At 39.9% G+C, this 18,999-nt stretch overlaps 1 long non-coding RNA gene and 1 other non-coding gene across 4 annotated transcripts in view; both read right to left on the bottom strand.

Annotated features, from left to right (window-relative positions):
• Window positions 1–18,999, bottom strand: part of LOC133242915 (uncharacterized) — a 310,686-nt gene that overhangs the window by 23,040 nt on the left and 268,647 nt on the right. The gene's annotated exons all lie outside the window — the stretch shown is intronic.
• Window positions 9,095–9,166, bottom strand: TRNAG-GCC (transfer RNA glycine (anticodon GCC)). The gene has a single exon. It is a non-coding gene; the product is annotated as a tRNA-Gly (tRNA).

The raw sequence follows: 18,999 nt of genomic DNA, 5'->3' as shown, positions 1-18,999 counted from the left end.
CAGACTTGACTTGTATGGTCTGGCTTTTGGTGACAACTATATGGTGGATCATCCTATAAGTAGCTTGGACTTCAAGATTCCTGGGTAAAGAACTGTAGGGAAGGACAGCATATATGAACTTTCACACCACTAGTCAAGCCTGACTACAATGTTAACTCATGCATGCTTCCCTTTGCAAGGCTCCCTGGGGTATTAAAAACCACTTTCCCAGAGAGCTGACTTACAGATGTACTGGTTATTCTCCTTCTGCGCCACCTTTCCAAATTCCCTAAACTCCTTTCTCTGCCCCACATAGTTGTACTAGCAGTAGCTGTGTTCCCTTGTGACTCCAGCTCGTGCCTGGTGCTCCTCAACCCCCTCTGCAGATCCCAGCTCTCCCTGGCCTGAGGGGTGAGAGCTTCCCACTGTTAGTCACTGGGTACCTCACTATCCCTTCTTTGTTCCCTTAACCCTGTCTACACCTCTGATATAGACCTTTCATTACATTTTATTCAGAATCCAGACTGAGTATATGTTCCATTTCTTGCTGGAATCCCAACTGATACACAAACCTCTCTACCTCTTTTCCATAAAATACCTCAAATTGTAGTGAGGTTTTAGGTTGCATCCCTTAGGAAAATAAAAACAGGCACACTGTGACCCACACAGAGAGTTGGCCTCTTTTGTAGAAATCACTAGCTATCCCTATTTGCTAGTGGCAGAAAATAAACATCAAATATTAATTTTAAAAAATCTGTAAACAACAGACAGCACCAGTTCTGCACATTTTAACAACAGGCTTCCATTTTAAGAGGGTTTGATTATAATGCAACAATTTAAATGTCTCATCAAAACTCATTAAAGTACAATGCATCTGTGTAGCTACTTCCATCAAGAACCATTTTTAGACAATAACTGGCAAAATATTTTTTTTAATGAAAAATAGCCATAATATTCCCCAAAGTGCTCCTACTTCTCTAGGAACTTTGGAGTATCTATTTCCCACATGCTTGAGTCTCATGGAGGGATAAGGAGAGACCTGAGTATCAACCCAAAGTTAATCAAGGCCAAAGAGAGAATAATTTACTTCTTCTGGACATTAGGAACTTAATATAGCTATTTTGCTACAGGAGCTAAGGCAACAATTACACACCCGCATACAAACAAACATTCATCAAGTTCCATTAAGGATGTTCTACACACTTTTTCTCCACTCTGAAGCTTTTTGTTTTTTAGTGACATGTCTCAGCAAAAGCCCTTGTCACACAATCATGGACTTTCTGATTTGGATATTGTAGAGACCAGTCCTCTAATCAATTCATAGATACCCTCCACAAATCATGCCTGACACCCTCAACACCTTGTAATTGCTTCAAATCTTCTTCATGGGCTTTCTTCCAAAGCACTATAACAGTTTCTTAACCCATAAAGTCACTTTCCTGAGTTTAAAAAGCAAAAAAAAAGCAAAAACCCCTTTAATACAAGGTCAGCCTGAACTAATGCTACAAATACATTTCTGAGTATATTCAAATTCCAGGGAATTAATACCTTCATTCATTAAACAAATATTTATTCAGTATTTTATAGACAAGGCAGTGTTCTAAGCATTGAAGACACAGCACAGTTAATAACACAGACAACAATCCTTGCCCTCACGGAACTTACATTCTAGGTGGGGGAAGACTGGCATAAAATAAAATGAACAAGCTATATCAGTCATTAAAATGTGATGAATCCTAGGAAGATAACATAGAGCAGGGGAGAGTCAGAAGGAAAGCCAAGAGGAGATAAAATTATAAAAGACAGAATGAACCAGGTAGATAACTCAGTGTTCTAAGTGAAGAGAATAGTAGGTGCCAAGATTCTAAAGCAAAGTTATTCCTGGGAAACCCAAAGAAAAGCATAGAGCAATGGTCCCCAAACTTTTTGGCACCAGGGCCCAGTTTTGTGGAAGATCATTTTTCCATGAACCTGGGTATGTGGGAGATGGTTTTAGGATGACTCAAGTGCACATTTATTGTGCACTTTATTTCTATTATTGTTATATCAGCTCCCCCTCAGATCATCAGAGATAGATCCCAGAGGTTGGGGATCCCTAGCACAGAGTCCAGTGTGGCTGGGCAAAGTGAACAAGGGAAGGGAGTAGGGGAGATACAATTAAAGAAGTAGTGAAGTTGGAAGACATATATAAGGCATTGTAGACCATTGTAATGACTTTGACTTTCACTTTAAATGAGATGAGAAGCTACTAAAGGGTTGTGAGAAGTGACGTGGTCTGATTTAATGTTTTAAAAAGATCACTCAGGAAGTTGTGTGGAGAACAAGTTATATTGTATTATATGAGTTAAAATATTATTATAATAACTCAGCCAAGAGTTATTACAGTGGACCAGGGAGGCAGCAGTAGAAGCAGTGAGAAGTAGTCAGATTCTGGATGCATTTTAAGGGAAGAGTTGATATGATTTCTAACAGATTGGCTGTGAAATGTTTAGTGAAAGAAATAGGTTAAAGCTTCATGACTAGAAAAATGGAGCTGCTATTAATTGAGATGGGAAAAATTGTGGGAGAAACAAGACTAGCAGAGGTAGGAATGGAAGATCATGAATTTGGTTTTTGATATGTTGACTCTGAGATGCCTATTGTATATCCAAGTGGAGGCCTTGAGTAGGCCATTGGATATATTTGGGGTTGGAGTTTTGTGGAGAGATCTGGGACTGAGATAAATTTAGAAGCTAGCAAAAGATAAATGAAATTTAAAGCTATGATGAGGGATTAGATCACCAATAAAGTGAGAATAGAGGAGATAAAAGATATGAGGACAGAGCCACTGAAAAGTAGAGTATCACTTCAATGTTGAGAGACAGGATAGATGGGAAAGAACCAATAAGAAAAATGAAGTAGAAGCAACTTTTACAGGGAAATAATACCAGAAAAGGGTGGTGTTCTGGAAGCCCATGTAAAGAGTATTCCAAGGAAAGGTAGTGATCAGCTGATCGATGCTGCTGATAGCCAAGTGAGATGAATGATAAAAAAATGGCTATTGCTTTTCAACTGTGGAGGTCATTAGCGTTCTGACGAGAATAATTTCAGTTCATGGTAGCAACAAAAACCTGATTAGAGTTGGTTTATAAGAGGAGGAGACCAAAAGAAATGGAAATAATGAATATTGGCAACTCTTTCCAAGACTGGAACTGACTCACTGGAAAAGATCCTGATGCTGGGAAAGATTGAAGGCAAAAGGTGAAGGGGATGCCAGGGAGGAGATGGTTGGATGGCATCACCAACTCAACGGACATGAGTTTGAGCAAACTCCGGGAGATAGTAGAGAACAGAGGAGCCTGGTGTTCTGCAGTCCGTGGGGTGACAAAGAGTCAGACATAACTTAGGACTGAATGACAACAAAAACAACAACATATACCTTGCTGTGCTTAGTCACTCAGTCGTGTTCAACTCTTTGCAATCCCATGGACTGGAGCCCGCCAGGCTCCTCTGTCCATGAGATTCTCTAGGCAGGAATACTGGAGTGGGTTGCCACTTTCTTCTCCAAGGGTTCTTTTCAACCCAGGGCTCAAACCCAGGTCTCCCACATTGCAGGCAGATTCTTTACCATCTGAGCCACCGGGGATACCTTGAGAAACTACTATTAAAAAGCTACACTTATACAAAGATAAAACAATAGATACATCAAAATGGAATTCTAAAAGTGTTGATGCAACACATAGGAAGATGGGGGGGGGGGCAGACAGAGACATGAAAACAAAGAGAAAAAAACAGAAAATAAAATGGCATATTTAAATCTTATCAAATCAATAATTGCATACATTGTAAAGACTAATGACACCAATTAGAAGACAAAGATTGGTAAAGTGGATTAAAAAAAGAACCAAATTTTATGCTGTTTATGAGAAACTCACTTCAAAGGCAATGTTATATGTGGGTTTAAATGAAAAGGATAGAAAAAGATATCTTACAAACATTAATCAAAGAAGCAAGATTGGTTATAATATCAAGGTAGAGTGTACTTAGGGGGCTTTCCAGATGATGCAGTGGTAAAGAATTCACCTGCCAATGCAGGAGATGCAGGTTTGATCTCTGGGTTGGGAAGATCCCCTGGAGAAAGAAAAGACAACCCACTCCATATTCTTGCCTGAAAAATCCCAAGGACAGAGGATCCTGGTGGGCTACAGTTCATGGGGTCACAAAGAATCAGACACACCTGAGAAGGCACACATATGGGCACCAAGTGGCATTAAGTAGTACAAAGATCAGTTGATGTAATAAAGTTGCCTTGAGCAGTTACTATGCGTTGACCATTGTGCTAAACTGAGAGGCATACAACACTGAATAAGACAAAGGTCCATGCCCTCAAGCCCTGTTGTTGTTCAGTCACCCAACTGTGTCCAACTCTCTGTGACTATGTACTACAGCATGCTAGACTTCCCTGTCCCTGACCATCTCCCAAAGTTTGCCCAAGTTCATGTCCATTACCCTCAAGCCCTAAAGAATTGTAAAGTAGAAAACAGTAGAAAAATCCTAGTAGTTTCCAGTGTCTCTTTGACCTTGTCTCCTACCTTTCTTCACCTTTATCATTTCAATCCATTCCACTGGGATGGCCTGCTCAACTTCTGGGGCTTTGTTGTTTCTTATGGCTATAATTTTCACCCCTCAGATATCTCTGTGGTTCATTCCCTCACCTTTTTTATAGCTTTGCTCAAATATTACCTTACCCAAGAGGCTATCTATAGTCAACTGATAGAAAGTAATATCCATCACTCGCTGTCTCTGTACTCTGCTTTTTCTCCACCACATTTAACATTTTATGAAATTTTATTCAGATGCTTGTTTAATTGTTTATTATGTGTCCCCTCCAATGAGAATGTAAACATGAGATAGATACTTTGTCTGTTTTGTTTATTACTGTATCACCAGCATAAGCAACTATGCCTAGCACATAGTAGGAGAGCAATGTTTGTTTAATGAATGATCATGCATGGGTGTGCTTAGTCTCTCAGTCATATCTGACTCTTTGAAAACCCATGGATTGTAGCCCACCAGGCTCTTCTGTCCATGGGATTTCTCAGGCAAGAATACTGGAGTGGGTTGCCATTTCCTTCTCCAGGGGAAGGATATTCCTGATCCAGGGATGAAACCCGCATCTCCTGTATCTCCTGCATTGCAGGCGGATTCTTTACCCATTGAGCTGATACTGTCAGTTTTTTCTAGGAACTATGCTAGGCAATCTAAACATATGAACTCATTTAATTTAATCTTCACTACAATCCTATGATGTAGGTAGTAGTCTCATTTTTTAGATGAAGAAACGGAAACTCAAGGATTAACTGAGTGTGATAGGCAAAATAATGCCTCCCTTCTGAAGATGTTCATATACTAATCTCTGCCATCTATGAATGTATTATGTTACATGGCAAGGAGGTATTAAGGATTACAGATGGAATTAGGTTGTTAAGCAACCTAATTTTGCCTTTAAATAGGGAGATATCTGGGTGGCTCCAATGTAAATAAGAGGGTCCTTAAAAGTGGAAGAGAGAAGGAGAATAAAAGGTCAAAGTGATATGTGAGAAGGACTCAACTTGCCATTGTTGGCTTTGAAGATGAAGGAAGAGGGCATAAACTAAGAAATATGGGCAGCTGGAAGGGAAATGGCACAGATCCTTCACCGCAGCCTACAGAAAGGAACAAAGCTCCACTCACATCTTAATCTTAGCTCAGGGACTCTGATGTCATACTTCTGTCTCCCAGAACTGTATAACAATATCTTTGTACTGTATTATGCCATGAAAGTGAAAGTAAGTGAAAGTTGCTCAGTCATGTCCAACTGTTTGCAACCACATGGACTAGAATTTTCCAGGCCAGAATACTGGAGGGAGTAGCCATTCCTTTCTCCAGGGGATCTCCCCAACCCAGGGATCGAACCCAGGTCTCCTGCATTGCAGGCGGATTCTTTACCAGCTGAGCCACAAGGGAAGCCCATTAAGCCATTAAATTAGTGGAAATTTGTTACTGCCAGAATAGAAAACAAATACACTAAGTTATGTAAAATCAATTAGTTTGTGAAAAAGACGTATTTTAAACTCATATATTTTACACTCTTTCAGATAGCACAAAATGCTATGAGAGTTCAGTGAAAATAGATCGCTTACAACCAGGGAATGAATATAGATTTCATGATAAAGTTAATGTTTGAACTGGGCCAGAGTGGTGGAAACGGATCAATATGATGACAGTACTTTATGAATTAAAAACTGGGAATATGGTAGAGACATTTGAAATAGGCCTATTACAGAAAATCAGGGCTATGCAGCTGCTAAAATCATAATAAAGAGTACTTTATAAAAAAAATTGAACTGGGCCTTGAAGGATTGGTAGGTCTTAAAATGATAAATATATCAAAACAGACCAATGTCCTTTAATCAAGAAATGAATAAACAATTGTTGTATATTCATACAATGAAATACAACCCAGCAATAAAAGAAGAAGCAATTACTGGACTCACAATAATGTATTGTAATGTATTGTAAAGACACTTTTTTGATGGAAAGAAATCAGACAAAACATGGTATACATCATGTGGTTTCAATTATATGAAGTTGGGAGGCCTGGCATGCTGCAATTCAAGGGGTCGCAAAGAGTTGGACATGACTGAGCGACTGAACTGAACTGAACAATAGGCAAAACTAATCTATATTGTTAGAAATCCAGAAGTAGTTTCAGAGTGGGGGGAGGGAACTAATTGCAGAGGGGCACAAAAGAACTTTCTGGAGTGATAAAAATGTTCTTATTTTGTGTGACAGTTATATGGATGTTTAGAATTTTCAAAATGGATAAAACTAAATACTTAAAATTTTATTTTATTGTATATTAATTATATATTTTAAAATATTTTTCAAAGAAAAAGCATGACCAATAGCTGAGAAGCTAGATATGTGGGTCAAATTTAGGAAATAAAAATTAGTACAGTTGGCTTAAAGAAGTTCTCAATCCCAGGTGCATGTTAGAATCACCTGGAGAGTTTTTACAAATTTACAAATCTCTGAGTCCAGAGATTGCAATTTAATAGGTTTGTCATGAGCCCCAAGCATCAGTAATTTTATAAACTCCCCAGACAGTTCTTACATGAAGTCAGATTTGAGAAGCAGGGGCTGAGAGCATGGATGATGTAAATAGACAAATTGTGAATGTCCTGGGATACATGCTAAGGAGTTTTAGTTTGCTTAGATGGAGATACAGATATACTTAAGCTTTTTAGACAGGAGGGAGCAAATAATTAGAGCTGCCCATTAGGAATATTCTTCTCATACCTGTGTCCTCTGGAGAGTAGACCCAGAGGTGGAGAGTTGAATTAGAAGGCTGGCCCAGTGATCCAGGCAAGAGATAATATGATACAGAAACAAATTGGTCGCTTTGGGAATGAAAGAAGAGCAGATGGATTTTTTTAGCCATTCAGCTAGTGAATTATTCATTTATCTAAAGAGATGGATGAATAGATTAGATAGATGAATACATTCATTTGTGCAGATAATCAACATGAATTTATTGAGTGTTAATCCGTCAGCCCCTAGAAATAAAGTGGAGAAAAAGTCATACCCTGTCCACCTCAGGCTTACATTCTAATGAAAGGCACTAACATTTTAAATGTCAGAGGTATTTTGTTTATATGAGGGAGAGATCAAGAGTGGAAGAGAAAATTTAAGGAAGATTATGGAGGAAAGACTCTCTTCAGATAAAGAAGGGAAAGGAAAAGATATTTATTTTGTTTTGTTTTTACTTGTTTGTGGGGTCTGTGATATATCTAGATAGGAATCACTGCTAGATAATAGAAGATTTGGAGTTAGCTAGAATAGAGACATGGATGTTAGAGTTACCCAAAGCTGTGATGGTGATTAATAATTGTGAAAGTATAAGGAAGGAAGAGGAAAGGAACAAAGACTAAGTCCTCAGGGACACCTACCTCAAAGACTGCAATAGAAAACATCAAATAAAGAGCAATAAGTGGGAGAGTGTAGTGATATGGAAGTCAAGGTAGGGGATTAATGATGTAAAATGCTTGGATGACAATGATTATCTGGGTAATCCTGTTGAATACGAAATTAGGAACTCATTGACAAAGACGCTTCATTAAAATGGGTGGGGGTAGAATTAAGATTAGAAGGAATTGTGTGTGTGCTCAGTTGCTCATTTGTGTCAGACTCTTTGCAACCCCCTGGACTGTAGCCGTCCAGGCTCCTCTGTCCATGGGATGGCATGCAGCATCCAAAACCATCCCTCAGCGTGGTACTGCTGAAGGCGAGGCTGGTCCCCATGGCCCCCAAAGCCGAGCTTAGCCACTCTGACCTCAGCCTCATCCAGCAGCAGCAGCAACAGCAACAGCAGCGGGAGGAAGCTGAGTAAGAGAGGCTGGAGGTGCCCAGGATATCCTCTACAGCCACTGCTCCAGATGGAGAAGTCTTTAGGCTACCGTAAGAATAAGACTGAAATCCAGAGGCAGGAGGCTTAAGTTAAAAACCTGAGAACACCAGAGAACTCCTGACTCCAGGGAACATTAATCGATAAGAGCTCATCCAAAAGCCTTCATACCTACACTGAAACCAAACACCACACAAGAGCCAATAAGTTCCAGAACAAGACATACCACACAAATTCTCCAGCAACACAGGAACATAGCCCTGAGCTTCAATATACAGGCTGCCCAAAGTCACACCAAACCCACTGACATCTCAAAACTCACTACTGGACACTTCATTGCACTCCAGAGAGAAGAAATCCAGCTCCACCCACCAGAACACCAACACAAGCTTCCCTAACCAGGAATCCTTGACAAGCCACCCATCCAAACCCACCCACAGCGAGGAAACCCCACAATAAAGAGGAACCATGAACTGCCAGAATACGGAAAGGCCACCCCAAACACAGCACTCTAAACAAGATGAAAAGGCAAAGAAATACTCAGCAGGTAAAGGAACAGGATAAGTGAAGTAGCTCGGTCGTGCCGACTCTTTGCAACCCCATGGACTGTAGCCCACCAATTGCCTCCGTCCATGGGATTCTCCAGGCAAAAATACTGGAGATGCTTGCCATTTCCTTCTCCAGGGCATCTTCCCCACCCAGGGATCGAACCCAGGTCTCCTGCATGGCAGGCAGACGCTTTAACCTCTGAGCCACCAGGGAAGCCCCAAAGGAACAGGATAAATGCCCACCAAACCAAACAAAAGAGGAAGAGATAGGGAATCTACCTGAGAAAGAATTCTTAATAATGATAGTGAAAATGATTCAAAATCTTGAAAACAAAATGGAGTTACAGATAAATAGCCTGGAGACAAGGATTGAGAAGATGCAAGAAAGGTTTAACAAGGACATAGAAGAAATAAAAAAGAGTCAATAAATAATGAATAATGCAATAAATGAGATCAAAAACACTCTGGAAGGAACCAACAGTAGAATAACGGAGGCAGAAGATAGGATAAGTAAGGTAGAAGATAGAATGGTAACAATAAATGAAGCAGAGAGGAAAAAAGAAAAATGAATTAAAAGAAACGAGGACAACCTCAGAGACCTCTGGGACATGTTAAATGCCCCAACATTCAAATCATAGGAGTCCCAGAAGAAGAAGACAAAAAGAAAGGCCATTAGAAAATACTTGAGGAGATAGAGGTTGAAAACTTCCCTAAAATGGGGAAGGAAATAATCACCCAAGTCCAAGAAACCCAGAAAGTCCCAAATAGGATTAACCCAAGGTGAAACACCCCAAGACACATATTAATCAAATTAACAAAGATCAAACACAAAGAACAAATATTAAAAGCAGCAAGGGAAAAACAACAAATAACACACAAGGGAATTCCCATAAGGATAAAAGCTGATCTTTCAATAGAAACTCTTAAAAAAAAAAAAAAAGAAACTCTTCAGGCCAGAAGGGAATGGCAGGACATACTTAAAGTGATGAAAGAAAATAACGTACAGCCCAGATTACTATACCCAGCAAGGATCTCATTCAAATATGAAGGAGAAATCAAAAGCTTTACAGACAAGCAAAAGCTGAGAGAATTCAGCACCACCAAACCAGATCTCCAACAAATGCTAAAGGATCTTCTCTAGATAGGAAACACAGAAAGTGTGTATAAACTCGAACACAAAACAACAAAGTAAATGGCAACAGGATCATACTTAGCAATAATTACCTTAAATGGGTTGAATGCCCCAACCAGAAGACAAAGACTGGTTGAATGGATACAAAAACAAGACCCCTATATATGCTATCTACAAGAGACCCACCTCGAAACAAGGGACATATACAGACTGAAAGTGAAGGGCTGGAAAAAGATATTCCACGCAAATAGAGACCAAAAGAAAGCAGGAGTAGCAATACTCATATCAGGTAAAAATAGACTTTGAAACAAAGGCTATGAAAAGAGACAAAGAAGGACACCACATAATGATCAAAGGATCAATCCAAGAAGAAGATATAACAATTCTAAATATATATGCATGAAACATAGGAGCACCACAATATGTAAGGCAAATGCTAACAAGTATGAAAGGGGAAATTAACAATAACACAATATAGTGGGAGACTTTAATACCCCACTCACATCTATGGATAGATCAACTAAACAGAAAATTAACAAGGAAACACAAACTTTAATTGATACCATAGACCAGTTAGACCTAATTGATATCTATAGGACATTTCACCCCAAAACAATGAATTTCACCTTTTTCCCAAGCACATATGGAAACTTCTCCAGGATAGATCACATCCTGGGCCATAAATCTAGCCTTGGTAAATTCAAAAAAATCGAAATCATTCCAAGTATCTTTTCTGACCACAATGCAATAAGATTAGATGTCAATTACAGGAGAAAAACTATTAAAAATTCCAACATATGGAGGCTGAACAACACGGTGCTGAATAACCAACAAATCACAGAAGAAATCAAAATTTGCATAGAAATGAATGAAAATGAAAACACAACAACCCCAAACCTTATGGAATACTGTAAAAGCAGTGCTAAGGGGAAAGTTCCTAGCAATACAGGCTTACCTCAAGAAACAAGAAAAAAGTCAAATAAATAACCTAACTCTACACCTAAAGCAACTAGAAAAGGAAGAAATGAAGAACCCCAGGGTTAGTAGAAGGAAAGAAATCTTAAAAATTAAGGCAGAAATATATGCAAAAGAAACAAAAGAGACCATAGCAAAAAATCAACAAAGATAAAAGCTGGTTCTTTGAGAAGATAAATAAAATTGACAAACCACTAGCCAGACTCATCAAGAAACAAAGGAAGAAGAAGCAAATCAATAAAATTAGAAATGAAAATGGAGAAATCACAACAAGCTACACAGAAATACAAAGGATCATAAGAGACTACTATCAGCAACTACATGCCAATAAAATGGAAAACCTGGAAGAAATGGACACATTCTTAGAAAAGTACAACTTTCCAAAACTGAACCATGAAGAAATAGAAAATCTTAACAGACACATCACAAGCACAAAAATCGAAACTGTAATCAGAAATCTTCCAGCAAACAAAAGCCCAGGTCCAGACGGCTTCACAGCTGAATTCTACCAAAGTTTAGAGAAGAGTGAACACCTATCTTACTCAACCTCTTCCAGAAAATTGCAGAGGAAGGTAAACTTCCAAACTCCTTCTATGAGGCCACCATCACCCTAATACCAAAACCAGACAAAGAGGCCACAAAAAAAGAAAACTATAGGCCAATACACTGATGAAAATAGATGCAAAATTCCTTAACAAAATTCTAGCAAACAGAATCCAACAACATATTGAAAAGATCATACATCATGATCAAGTGGGCTTTATCCCAGGGATGCAAGGATTCTTCCCTATCCACAAATCAATCAATGTAATACACCACATTAACAAACTGAAAGACAAAATCCATACAATTATCTCAATAGATGCAGAGAAAGCCTTTGACAAAATTCAACATCTATTTATGATAAAAACCCTCCAGAAAGCAGGAATAGAAAGAACATACCTCAACATAATAAAAGGTATATATGACAAACCTACAGTAAATATTATCCACAGTGGTGAAAAATTGAAAGCATTTCCCCTAGTCAGGAACAAGACAAGGGTGTCCACTCTCACCACTACTATTCAACATAGTTTTGAAAGTTTTGGCCACAGAAATCAGAGCAGAAAAAGAAACAAAATGAATCCAGATTGGAAAGGAAGAAGGAAACTCTCACTGTTTGCAGATGACATGATCCTCTATACAGAAAACCCTGAAGACTCCACCAGAAAATTACTAGAGCTAATCAATGAATATAGTAAAGTTGCAGGATATAAAATTAACACACACAAATCCCTTGCATTCCTATACACTAACAATGAGAAAACAGAAAGAGAAATTAAGGAGACAATTCTATTCACCATTGCAACGAAAAGAATAAAATACTTAGGAATATATCTACCTAAAGAAACAAAAGACCTATATATAGAAAACTATAAAACACTGGTGAAAGAAATCAAAGAGGACACAAATAGATGGAGAAATATACCGTGTTCATGGATTGGAAGAATCAATATAGTGAAAATGAGTATACTACTCAAAGCAATCTATAGACTCAATGTGATCCCTATCAAGCTACCAACGGTATTTTTCACAGATCTAGAATGAATAATTTCACAATTGGTATGGAAATACAAAAAACCTCAAATAGCCAAAGCAATCTTGAGAAAGAAGAATGGAACTGGAGGAATCAACCTGCCTGAATTCAAGCTATACTACAAAGCCACAGTCATCAAGACAGTATGGTACTGGCACAAAGACAGAAATATAGATCAGTGGAACAAAATAGGAAGCCCAGAGATAAATCCATGCACTTATGGACACCTTATCTTTGACAAAGGAGGCAAGAATATACAATGGAGAAAAGACAATCTCTTTTACAAGTGGTGCTGGGAAAACTGGTCAACCACTTGTAAAAGAATGAAACTAGAATACTTTCTAACACCATACACAAAAATAAACTCAAGATGGATAAAAGATCTAAACATAAGATCAGAAACTATAAAACTCCTAGAGGAGAACATAGGCAAAACACTCTCCGACATAAATCACAGCAGGATCCTCTATGACCCACCTCCCAGAGTAATGGAAATAAAAGCAAAAGTAAACAAATGGGACCTAATTAAACTTAAACGCTTTTTCACAACGAAGGAAACTATAAGCAAGGTGAAAAGACAGCCTTCAGAATGGGAGAAAATAATAGCAAATGAAGCAACAGACAAAGAATTAATCTCAAAAATATACAAGCAACTCCTGTAGCTCAGTTCTGGAAAAATAAACGACCCAATCAAAAAATGGGCCAAAGAACTAAATAGACATTTCTCCAAAGAAGACATACAGATGGCTAACAAACATATGAAAAGATGCTAAACATCACTCATTATCAGAGAAATGCAAATCAAAACCACAATGAGGTACCATTTCACCCTGGTCAGAATGGCTGCTATCCAAAAGTCTACAAACAATACATGCTGGAGAGGGTGTGGAGAAAAGGGAACTCTCTTACACTGTTGGTGGGAATGCAAACTAGTACAGCCACTATGGAGAACAGTGTCGAGATTCCTTAAAAAACTCGAAATAGAACAGCCATATGACCCAGCAGTCCCACTGCTGGGCATCCACACTGAGGAAACCAGAAGGGAAAGAGACATGTGTACCCCAATGTTCATCACAGCACTGTTTATAATAGCCAGGACATGGAAGCAACCTAGATGTCCATCAGCAGGTGAATGGATAAGAAAGCTGTGGTACATATACACAATGGAGTATTACTCAGCCATTGAAAAGAATACATTTGAATCAGTTCTAATGAGATGGATGAAACTGGAACCTATTATACAGAGTGAAGTAAACCAGAAAGAAAAACACCAATACAGTATATTAACGCATATATATGGAATTTAGAAAGATGGTAACAATCACCCTGTATGCAAGACAGCAAAAGAGACACAGATGTATAGAACAGACTTTTGGACTCTGTGGGAGAGGGTGAGGGTGGGATGATTTGGGAGAATGGCACTGAATCATGTATATTATCATGTGAAATGGATCACCAGTCCAGGTTCGATGCATGGGACAGGGTGGTCAGGGCTGGTGCACTGGGATGACCCAGAGGGATGGGATGGGGAGGGAAGTGGGAGGGGCATTCTGGATGGGGAACACATGTACACCCATGGCTGATTCATGTCAATATATGGCAAAATCACAATATTATAAAATAATTAGCCTCCAATTAAAATGAATAAATTTATTTAAAAAATTAAGAAAAAACAAAAAAATAGTGAAATTCAGTATAGAAGAAGGAAAAAAAAAAATAAATCCCTCACAGACGGCCCAGCCTCTTGTTTCTGGAATGCCCTTGTTCCTTTTTCATTGGACCTTAAAACCTTCCAAGGCATGTCTTTGAATTTGCAAGACAGAGAAGTGAGCGATTAATGAAAAGGGAACATTCTATCAATGGTAAAATATCTATGTTCAAACTCCGACTGACACTTATTAGTGCATGAGTGTAGATATTTTACTATTAAAAATAATGTTGTGCAGGAGTGACATCAGCAAACTGGCAGTATAGGAAGTTTTGTTACTGAACCAAAGTTGGATCTGCTTGCCAGCATGCAATAAAGCCAATAAAGCCACTGACACCGAGTTGTGGTGAAGGAAAGTGCAGCGTTTATTGCAGGGCACCAAGCAAGGAATTTGGAGTTTCCCAGGTCGAGCTTGTGGTAAAGAATCTGTCTGCCAATGTAGGAGACATAAGAGATGTGAATTCAATCCTTGGGTCGGGAAGATACACTAGAGGAGGGCTCAACCCACTTCAGTTTTCTTGCCTGGAGAATCTGATGGACAGGGGAGCCTAATGGGCTGTAATCCATAGGTTTGTCAAGAGTCGGACATGACTGAAACAACTTGGCATACACGTAGGCAAACAAGGAGTTGAGAACAGCTAGTGTTGGAAGAGTCCAAACTCTCCAATGGGTTTTAGTAAAGCAGTTTTTAAAGGCCAGGTGAGGGAAGGGGGTAACAGGACAAGAGATCATCTTGTGCAAAATTCTCTGGTTGATTGATAGTGAGGTACAGGGCAGTGTCATAGGGGTTAACATGATCAGTACTAAGGTTCCAATAGGTCTGGGTGCTATGTGGTCGTGGTCATGGTCATCAAGTAGTCAACTTCTATTTGGTGCAGGTTTTATTTAGCATCTGTAAAACAACTCAGGAAATATGCATCAGATACTATTATTTGGGTTTCCCTGAGAGCTCACTTGGTAGAGAATCCACCTATAATGCAGGAGACCCTGGTTCAATTCCTGGGTTGGGAAGATCCATTGGAGAAGGGATAGGCTACCCACTCCAGTATTCTTGGGCTTCCCTTGTGTCTCAGCCGGTAAAGAATCTGCCTGCAATGTGGGAGACTTGGGCTTGATCCCTGGGTTGGGAAGATCCCCTGAAGAAGGTACCCACTCCAGTATTCTGGTCTGGAGAATTCCATGGACTCTATAGTCCATGCAGTCACAAAGAGCTGGACACAGCTGAGTGACTTTCACTGACTCACTCACTATTATTTAGGTACTTCAGAGAGGGGCAAAAGCAGAGGACATGGGGGAAGGGCCTGCTCCCACTCAAGGCTCCACAGATTCCTGCTCAGTTAATTTCACCCAGGCACTGGGCAGCTCGGAGACCCCAGACAACTCCCTGACATCAGACCCCAAGCAGTCTCACACGAATCAGGAAACCTGCTCACTCTGGCATCTACCTACTCCTGCAGCCCCAAGCACCTCACATGACTCTGTTTACCTTTGACAGGGGAGCTCCCTGTGGGAACACATGCCCCTGGTACCCCTCCCTCAAGTCCAGGTAGCTCAGTGTAGAGAGACACCTTTCCCATCAGAGCAGGAGAGTAAGTGAGTGCTCAGTTTCACCGCAGACCCCAGAACAGAACACCTCAGCACCAGATCAACTCCCCTAGCCTCAGCAGCTCCCTGTGGGTTCCTGCTAACCTAAGCTCCTCCTGGCCCTGACACTTACAGGCTCCAATGGCCCCATGTGGGCCCAGCAACCCCAAACAATATCCTTGACACAGGTTTCTGGTGGGCTTCTGTGAATCCAGACCCTGGTTCACCCTGGTACTTACCTACTCCAATGGCCCCAGGTGACTTCCACAGCAGGGCTCCCTGTAGGCTCCCCAAAACTCAGACCCCCATCTTACCCCTGTAATTATTTGTTCCAGTGACCACAGATAGCTCCTGTGACAGCAGGCCCCTGGCAGGCTCACCCTACTAACTGCCTACTCCAGAGGCCCCATGGCCCCAGGAAGCTTTCACAGAAAGCTCCCTCCAGGCTCACAGGAATCCTGGCCCCTGGCTTAACACAGCCCCTACCTTCTCCACCAGCCCCAGGAACCTCCCATGGTTCCAGGCAGCTTACGCAGTAGGGCTCCCTCTAGCTCCTGGGAACACAGGTCCCTATCTAACCCTGGTGCCAATAGAATATTAACAGCCAAGTGGTATTAAGGACCCAGTTGAATGCATCATGTATTTTCATTAATCCATGTTAGTATGGCCTTTACTTCAACAATCTTGGGATTCTTGATTGAGGTTAGAGCAAATGGTGGCTGCCTAGGTTTGGAGGTCAGCAAAGAAGTATGGGGTAACCTCAAGAGGGTCAAAAGTTATAGGGATTAAGTAAAGCACTGTTGAAATGGTTCCCCATGGGGTTCAATGGGCTCCCAGGTAGCTCAGCTGCTAAAGAATCTGCCTGTAATGCAGGAAACCCCAGTTTGATTCCTGGGTCAGGAAATTCCTCTGGAGAATGGATAGGCTACCCACTCCAGTATTCTTGGGCTTCCCTGGTGGCTCAGATGGTAAAGAATCTGCCTGCAATTTGGGAGACCTGGGTTCCATCCCAGGGTTAGGAAGATCCCCTGGAGAAGGGCATGGCAACCCACTGCAGTATTCTTGCATGGAGAATCCCCATGGATGGAGGAGCCTGGCAGGCTAAAGTCCATGAGGTTGCAAAGAGTTGGACATGACTGAGCGACTAAGCATAGTACAGCATAGCACATGGGGTCCGACTGAGGAGAGTGTTAAAATAAAGTCAATCAGGATGAAGGGCTGGATAAACAGAGGATTAAAGTGACTGTAGACCATGATGAAGACAATAGTAAATAAGCACATTGAATGAATTCAGTAGATGGGAAAGAGGGGGTATGGGGAAAAGGTCATAGTGAGTTCTGATTCCTAAAGAGAAAATTTTTCTTCCTGTGTTTTCTATGGAATATGAATTCTAACATTTCCCAATACCCTATTGTACTTTATGAGAAAGAATGACTTTAGGTAATGTAAAAATCAATCCAGCCATATTAACTTTACTTTTTATTGTTGTTTTTAAGCTTTTTTATATTGGAGTATAGCTTATTAGCAATGCTGTGATAGTTTCACGTGTACAGCAGTGATTCAGTTGTACATATACATATATCTATTCTTTTTTTAATTCTTTTCACATTTAGGTTGTTATATAATATTGAGCAGAGTTCCCTGTACCACACAATAGGTCCTTATTGGTGATCCATTTTAAATATAGCAGTATGAACATGTCAATCCCAAATCCCCTAACTATCCCTTCCTTCCACCTTCCCCCTTGGTAACCATAGGTTCTTAATCTAAGTCTGTGAGTCTGTTTCTATTTTGTAAATAAGTTCATTTGTAAGCAAGGATATGTTTTCATAGTGCTACATAGATTTTTTCCCAAGATTCACTATACTTTCAGTTTTAAATCTATTTGTCTGATTATTTGATTACTCAGCACAAGCTAAACATTCAGTAAACATTTAGTGAGTAAACAAATTAATGTGATCTTTGAAAACAATATGAGCTAAAACAAATCCATTTCACTGAATTGTTTTAAGCAATAAATAAAATAGACTTTCTTATACAATAGAGAATTATACTGTTTAAATTATCTACCTAGAACTCCTTTTTGAGAAATGTCTTCAAAGCTTATGATGTAAGTCTTTTTTAATTTGTTTATTCTTTGAGGGTAGAATTGAATTTGGGCAATGGTGAAAGTTATCCATTACCTATTGTGCCTTATCGAAGCCCAGAGTATTAGAAAGGTGACTAAACAAGCAGAGTAACACCATTTGGGTCCCAAACTAAGTCATGGTCTTAACACGAGACTGACATTCCTGTGTGACTTATAAGGTGCTTCTGAAGACAATTAGCAAAGGAGTTATATACATGATTAAACAATCTCATGAGGCTGTCCAAGTTCCTGGTACACTTTTAAAAGTTGTATTTAACATTACTTATAATACACTTATCTGCTTCATTTGGGATCTGGGAGTTAAATGAATGGTGAACATTAGAATGTATGGCAGATCTCTTTATTTTGTTGCTTGATTTGGAAAACTATAGTTTCTCCTGTATTACCATCATCAATTACCCTTGTTCCTGACCCTGTATACTTTGAACTATTCTAGCCTAGGAACAATGACAGAATCCTAATAATAGTGACAAAGCATGGCTCTGCCTTGGCTCATTCTGGTAGAAGTGACAACCCCTTACCCCGTTAAGATATCTTTCAAATATCTCTGGAAATGTATAGGGAGTATTTCCTATGTACCCTATAGCTACCCTACGGCATTCATGATGTCCCTTCCCCTTATCCTCCTTGTCTGCTCTAACTCTCCTTGACCTGTTGCCACTAATGCCAAAAAGGTACAGCTATGGTGCTGATGCTCAACAAAGGGACCACTGGTGCTGACGCTTGATAGGGACACTGCTTTCTGTTCTGGTGTCTATCCATATCTACATCAAGTCTGCCACTGTCCACTTTGGAGGGTGCTTACATCTACAGGGGCACTGGCTCTTGCTGCTGCTGAAATCACTTGCTTGGTCCTCTGTCTCTGTAGGAGCTTCTGGCACCATGACTGGTGACACAGAGCATTCTCATCTATCCAAGAGATT

The sequence above is a fragment of the Bos javanicus genome, chromosome X, assembly GCF_032452875.1.
Source record: "Bos javanicus breed banteng chromosome X, ARS-OSU_banteng_1.0, whole genome shotgun sequence".
Classification (NCBI taxonomy): Eukaryota; Metazoa; Chordata; class Mammalia; order Artiodactyla; family Bovidae; genus Bos; species Bos javanicus.
Note: the sequence above shows the minus strand (reverse complement) of the source record. Positions and strands in the feature narration are given on the sequence as shown.